We start from the raw sequence: 6478 nt of genomic DNA, 5'->3' as shown, positions 1-6478 counted from the left end.
AAGAATTTACCAAGATCCTGTTTCTTTTGAGGTAAATTTTGCTGAACCAATGTATTCAGTTCATTGGTGAGCAAGGGAGGCTCTTCCTCCCAAGTCTCATTACCAAACAGCTTGGCATTCAGCTTCATGATTGCTCCTAAATATTGGGCAACTTGCCCTTCAACAATGTCTTCATCCTTTTCAGAAGATGAATAGTCATCAGAGCTCATGAATGGTAAAAGGAGGTCTAAGGGAATCTCTATGGTCTCTGTATGAGCCTCAGATTCCTTTGTTTCCTCATTAGGGGATTCTGTACTGACCATTGGACGTCCCCTGAGATCTTCCTCATTGGGATTCACATCCTCCTCCTCCTCTAAGGTTTCGGCCATGTTGATTATATCAATGGCCTTGCACTCTCCTTTGGGATTCTCTTTTGTATTGCTTGAGAGTGTGATAGGAGGAGTTTCAGTAACCTTTTTACTCAGCTGGCCTACTTGTGCCTCTAAATTTCTAATGGAGGATCTTGCTTCAGTCTTGAAACTAAGAGTGGCCTTAGATAGATCAGAGACTATGTTTGCTAAGCTAGAAGGATTCTGCTCGGAATGCTCTGTCTGTTGCTGAGATGATGATGGGAAAGGTTTGCTATTGCTAAACCTGTTTCTTCCACCATTGTTATTATTGAGCCTTGCTTCTGTTGATCCTTCCATGAAAAATTTGGATGATTTTTCCATGAAGGATTATAGGTGTTGCCAAAGGCTTCACCCATGTAGTTCACCTCTGCCATTGTAGGGTTCTCAAGATCATAAGCTTCTTCTTCAGAAGATGCTTCTTTAGTACCGTTGGATGCATTTTGCAATTCATTCAGACTCTGAGAGATCATATTGACTTGTTGGGTCAGTATCTTGTTCTGAGCCAGTATGGCATTCAGAGCATCAATTTCAAGAACTCCTCTCTTTTGAGGCGTCCCATTACTCACAGGATTCCTCTCAGAGGTATACATGAATTGGTTATTTGCAACCATTTCAATAAGTTCCTGAGCTTCTGCAGGTGTTTTCTTTAGGTGAATGGATCCACCTGCAGAATGGTCCAGTGACATCTTGAAAAATTCAGACAGACCATCATAGAATATATCTAATGTGGTCCATTCTGAAAGCATGTTAGAAGGACACTTTTTGGTCAGCTGCTTGTATCTCTCCCAAGCTTCATAGAGGGACTCACCATCTTTTTGTCTGAAGGTCTAAACATCCACTCTAAGCTTGCTCAGCTTTTGAGGAGGAAAGAACTTGGCTAAGAAAGCCATGACCAGCTTATCCGAAGAGTCCAGGCTATCTCTAGTTTGTGAGTCCAACCATGTTCTAGCTCTATCTCTTACAGCAAAAGCGAAAAGCATAAGCTTGTAGACTTCAGGATCAACTCCATTGGTCTTAACAGTATCACAGATCTGCAAGAACTCAGTTAAGAACTGATAAGGGTCTTCTGATGGAAGTCCATGAAACTTGCAGTTCTGTTGTAGTAGAGAAACTAATTGAGACTTTAGCTCAAAATTGTTTGCTCCTATGGCAGGGATTGAGATGCTTCTTCCATAGAAGTTGGAAGTAGCTGTAGTAAAATCACTAAGCATCTTCCTTGCATTGTTGTTTGGTTCAGCCATAATTGTTTCTTTTGCTAATTCCTTTTCAAAAATTTCAGTGAGGTCCTCTTCAGATTTTTGTGCTTTAGCTGCTCTTAGCTTCCTCTTCAGGGTCCTTTCAGGTTCAGGATCAACTTCAACAAGTATGCCTTTATCTTTGTTCCTGCTCATATGAAAGAGAAGAAAACAAAGAAAATATGGAATCCTCTATGTCACAGTATAGAGATTCCTTGAGGTGTCAGAGGAAAACAATAATGGAAGGATAAGGTAGGTAAGGAAGAATTCGAACACACAAAGAGAGGTGGAGTTCGAATTGACAATGGAGGAGGAATGCTAGTGTTTAAATATAAAAAGATAAAAGAGGGGGTAGAATTTTTGAAAATAAAAAGAGTAAAATTAAAATAAATTTTTGAAAAATTGGATGTGGTTTTGAAAAAGATAAGAAATATTAAAACAAACAAAAAGTCAATTAGTTAGTTGAAAAAGAGTTGAAAATCAATTTTGAAAAGATAGGAAGTTAGAAAAGATTTTGAAATTGATTTTGAAAAAGATTTGATTTGAAAAAGATATGTTTGAAAAGATATGATTGAAATTTATTTTGAAAAAGATTTGAAAGGGAAATTAAAAAGATTTGATTTTTTTGAAAAAGATATGTTTAAAAAGATATGATTTTGAAAAAGATATTTTTGAAAATATAATTCCTCTCCTTGTGTCATCCTGGCGTTAAACGCCCAGGAGCTGCATGTTTTGGGTGTTTAACGCCCAATTGTTGCATGGTTTGGGCGTTTAAACGCCCAGCTAGGTACCCTGGCTGGCGTTTAAATACCAGTTTTCCTTCTTCACTGGGCGTTTTGAACGCCCAGTTTTTTCTCTGTAATTCCTCTACTTTATGTTCTTAGATCTTCATTTTGCTAAATCCTTTATTCAAAAAGATATGTTTTCAATTTTGAAAAACAACAAAATGAGTCGAAACATATAATTCTTGGATCAAAACACAAGATATATGCAAGAACATTATGAACGTCAAGATGAACACCAAGAACAATCTTGAAGATCGAGATGAACATCAAGAACTCAGTTTTCTTAATGACAGAAAACATGGAGGACACCAAACTTAGAACTTTCTCATGTTTGGGCCATATGAATGCAAAAATGCATATGTAGAACATCATGCAGTGCAAATCAATAAATCATGAAGATCAAACAAGGCAATTCATCAAGAACGACTTGAAGATCATCAAGAAGACAATGTATGTGTTTTGAAAATTGCAAGACGATTAAAATCATGCAATTGACACCAAACTTAAAATTTGGCCCTAGATTCAAACAAGAACCATAAAATATTTTTGAGTTTTTATGCTTTTATGAATTTTTTTTTGTTTTTTCGAAAATAATTTTGGGGAAAACGAAAACAAATAAAGAAAACTTTTGAAAGATTTTTGAAAAGAAAATAAAAATTACCTAATCTGAGCAACAAGATGAACCGTCAGTTGTCCAAACTCGAACAATCCCCGGCAACGGCGCCAAAAACATGGTGCACGAAATTGTGATACACAATGGCACCAACAACTTGGTACTCACAATTGTAATCTCAACTCTTTTTCACAACTTCGCACAACTAATCAGCAAATGCACTGGGTCGTCCAAGTAATAAACCTTACGTGAGCAAGGGTCGATCCCACGGAGATTGTTAGCTTGAAGCAAGCTATGGTCACCTTGTAAATCTCAGTCAGGCGGATTCAAATGGTTATGGAGTTTTGATAAATAAAAGATAAATAAATAGAAAGTAAAGATAGAGATACTTATGTAAATCATTGGTGGGAATTTCAGATAAGCGTATGGAGATGCTTCATCCCTCTTGAATCTTTGCTTTCCTACTGCATTCATCCAATCCTTCATACTCCTTTCCATGGCAAGCTGTATGTTGGGTTTCACCAGCGTCAATGGCTACCTCCCGTCCTCTCATAGAAAACGGTCCAAATGCGCTGTCACTGCACGGCTAATCATCTGTCGGTTCTCGATCATGTTGGAATAAGATTTACTATCCTTTTGCGTCTGTCACTACGCCCAACACTCGCGATTTTGAAGCTCATCACAGTAATCCCTTCCCAGATCCTACTCGGAATACCATAGACAAGGTTTAGACTTTTCAGATCTCAGGAATGGCCACCAATATTTCTAGCTTATACCACGAAGACTCCGATCTTTCGGAATGGAGGCTAAGAGGTACACGCTCGATCTAAAATAGATCGGAAGTGGTTGTCAGGCACACTTAATAGGTTGAGAATAGTGATGAGTGTCACGGATCATCACATTCATCCGGTTGAAGTGCAAGCGAATATCTTAGAATAGGAATAAGCATGAATTGAATAGAAAACAGCAGAGCTCTACACCCTTAATCTATGGTGTGTAGAAACTCCACCATTGAAAATACATAAGTGAAAATAGGGTAGGCATGGCCGAGAGGCCAGCCCCCAGTGTCTAAGATTCCAAGATGAAAATACAATAGTAAAAGGTCCTATTTATAATGAAACTAGCTACTAGGGTTTACAGAAATAGGTAAATGATGCAAAAATTTACTTCCGGGCCCACCTGGTGTGTGCTTGGGCTGAGCATTGAGCTTTACACGTGTAGAGGTCTTCCTTGGAGTTAAACACCAGCTTTGGTGCCAGTTTTGGCGTTAACTCCAACTTTTATGCCAGTTTTGGCGTTTTGACGCCAGAAAAGGGCAGAGAGCTGGTGTTTTGACGCCATTTTACATCATTAAAACTCGCGCAAAGTGTGGACTATTTATATTCCTAGAAAGCCCTGGATGTCTGCTTTCCAAAGCAGTTGAGAGTGCGCCACTTGGAGTTCTATAGCTCCAGAAAATCCACTTCGAGTATAGGGAGGTCAGAATCCAACAGCATCTGCAGTCCTTTGTCAGCCTCTGAATCAGATTTTTGCTCAGGTCCCTCAATTTCAGCCAAAAAATACCTAAAATCATAGAAAAACACACAAACTCATAGTAAAGTCTAGAAATATGAATTTTGCTTAAAAACTAATAAAAATATACTAAAAACTAACTAAATCATACTAAAAACTATATAAAAACAGTGCCAAAAAGCGTATAAATTATCCGCTCATCACTAACCCTTTTTCCAATACTTCCAAGGGTATTTATACTACTCCTAGATCTATAAAATAAAAGAAAATTACAAAAGTGAAAAGAAAATTACAATTTGAAGGAAAAAGAAACTTAATAAACGTGATCTTCCAGCTGGCGTGTGACTGGCGCTTCTCTGGCGTGTCACGCTCCTTCTGTTTCTAATTTGACATGCCGCGCCTCTCCATTCAAGAGGCATGCCATCCTCTGTTAAATGGCCAAGTAAACTGGCATGCCATGCCTTCGAGCCAAAGTGGCACGCCCAAGGTCATCTTCTTTATCTCTATGCTTCTGGAAATTTGTACTAGCGTGGAACACCCAGGGTCTGACGTGCCACGCCCTTCTTAAAGCTTCACCCTCTTGCCGGCGTGCCACTCCTCGTTATCCAAGTTGCACGCCTGAGTTCATTGGCTCCTCTTCTTCCTCTCTGGAAAATACTACCAGCGTGCCACGCCATGAGATTGGCGTGTCACGCCCTTCATTTGCTTCATCTTCTTACTGGCGTGCCATGCCTCATCTCCCAAGTGGCACGCCTGAGTTCACTGGCCCTTTAATTCCTCCTCTGGAAAACACTACCAGTGTGCCATGCCATAAGACTGGCGTGTCACGCCTTTCATTTGCCATGGTCTCAGAGGTTGGCGTGCCACGCCTGGATGTTCAAGCGGCACGCCAAAGTGAGATGATTGAGCTGGCATGCCATGCCTTCGATATAAAGTGGCATGCCCAGCTTTATTTGGCCTCTTTAGGTGCTGGCATGCCATGCCTCATCACTCAAGTGGCACGCCTTAGTAGGAATTCTTGAGCTGGCGTGCCACGCCTTCGATACCAAGTGGCCCGCCCAACTTTTGCATTGTCTCCTTGTTCACTGGCGTGCCACGCCTTGTTGCCCAAGTGGCACACCCATTCAATTGTGGGTCTTATAGGCTTGGCGTGCCACACATTGGTCTTCAAGTGGCACGCCCAAGTGAACTCTGGTGCTGGCGTGCCACGCCTTCGACACAAAGTGGCACGCCATAGTGATGATTCTTCTAGTAACGAATTTGCATGCCACGCCCTGCTTCTGGCATGCCACGCCCCTTTGATAGTCTTTATTTTTGCTCTCTAGAATGTTGTACCAGTGTGCCACACCCAGCTTCTGGCGTGCCACGCCAATACATCTTTGTGGCATCTGTTCCAAGTGATACGCCTGCTTCACATGCCTCACTTGTTTTGTTGTTTTCTTTCCTATTTTTGATGTCTTCTCAACCTGAAATCCAGCACAAACTCATATCAAAGTAATGTACTATGATATTCATCAATTAAGACATGAATTGTAATGATCAAATGAGATTATGCCTCTTTTATGGTCCTTTTTATGCAAGAAAAAGGGTAGATGATGTAAGTCATCAGTGTCCAAATGGGTGGAAGCGATATCCACCCGGACGGACGATGCTAACGTTGTCCTTTCTTTTGTGAGAAATAACATAATTTGTCGCTTTGGGTCACCACGAGCAATCGTGAGTGACCAAGGTTCACATATTTACAACAAAAGAATGTAAGGACTAATGAAGAAATACGACATCATACGTAAAGTAGCCACGGCCTATCACCCACAAACAAATGGCCAAGCCGAAGTTTCCAACCGGGAGATCAAGCGTGTGTTGGAAAGGATTGTGAAGCCTAATAGAAAGGATTAGAGTGCCAAGCTTATCGATGCATTTTGGGCCTACCGAACGGCATACAAG

At 40.6% G+C, this 6478-nt stretch overlaps 1 non-coding gene across 1 annotated transcript; it reads left to right on the top strand.

The window, feature by feature from the left end:
• Positions 1-1129: 1129 nt before the first annotated feature.
• On the top strand, positions 1130-1237 carry LOC127742597 (small nucleolar RNA R71). Its single transcript, XR_008003940.1, has one exon. It is a non-coding gene; the product is annotated as a small nucleolar RNA R71 (small nucleolar RNA).
• Positions 1238-6478: the final 5241 nt, after the last annotated feature.

Source organism: Arachis duranensis, chromosome 1 (genome assembly GCF_000817695.3).
Source record: "Arachis duranensis cultivar V14167 chromosome 1, aradu.V14167.gnm2.J7QH, whole genome shotgun sequence".
In the NCBI taxonomy this organism is placed as follows: domain Eukaryota; kingdom Viridiplantae; phylum Streptophyta; class Magnoliopsida; order Fabales; family Fabaceae; genus Arachis; species Arachis duranensis.
This window is presented reverse-complemented; position numbering and strand designations above follow the sequence as displayed.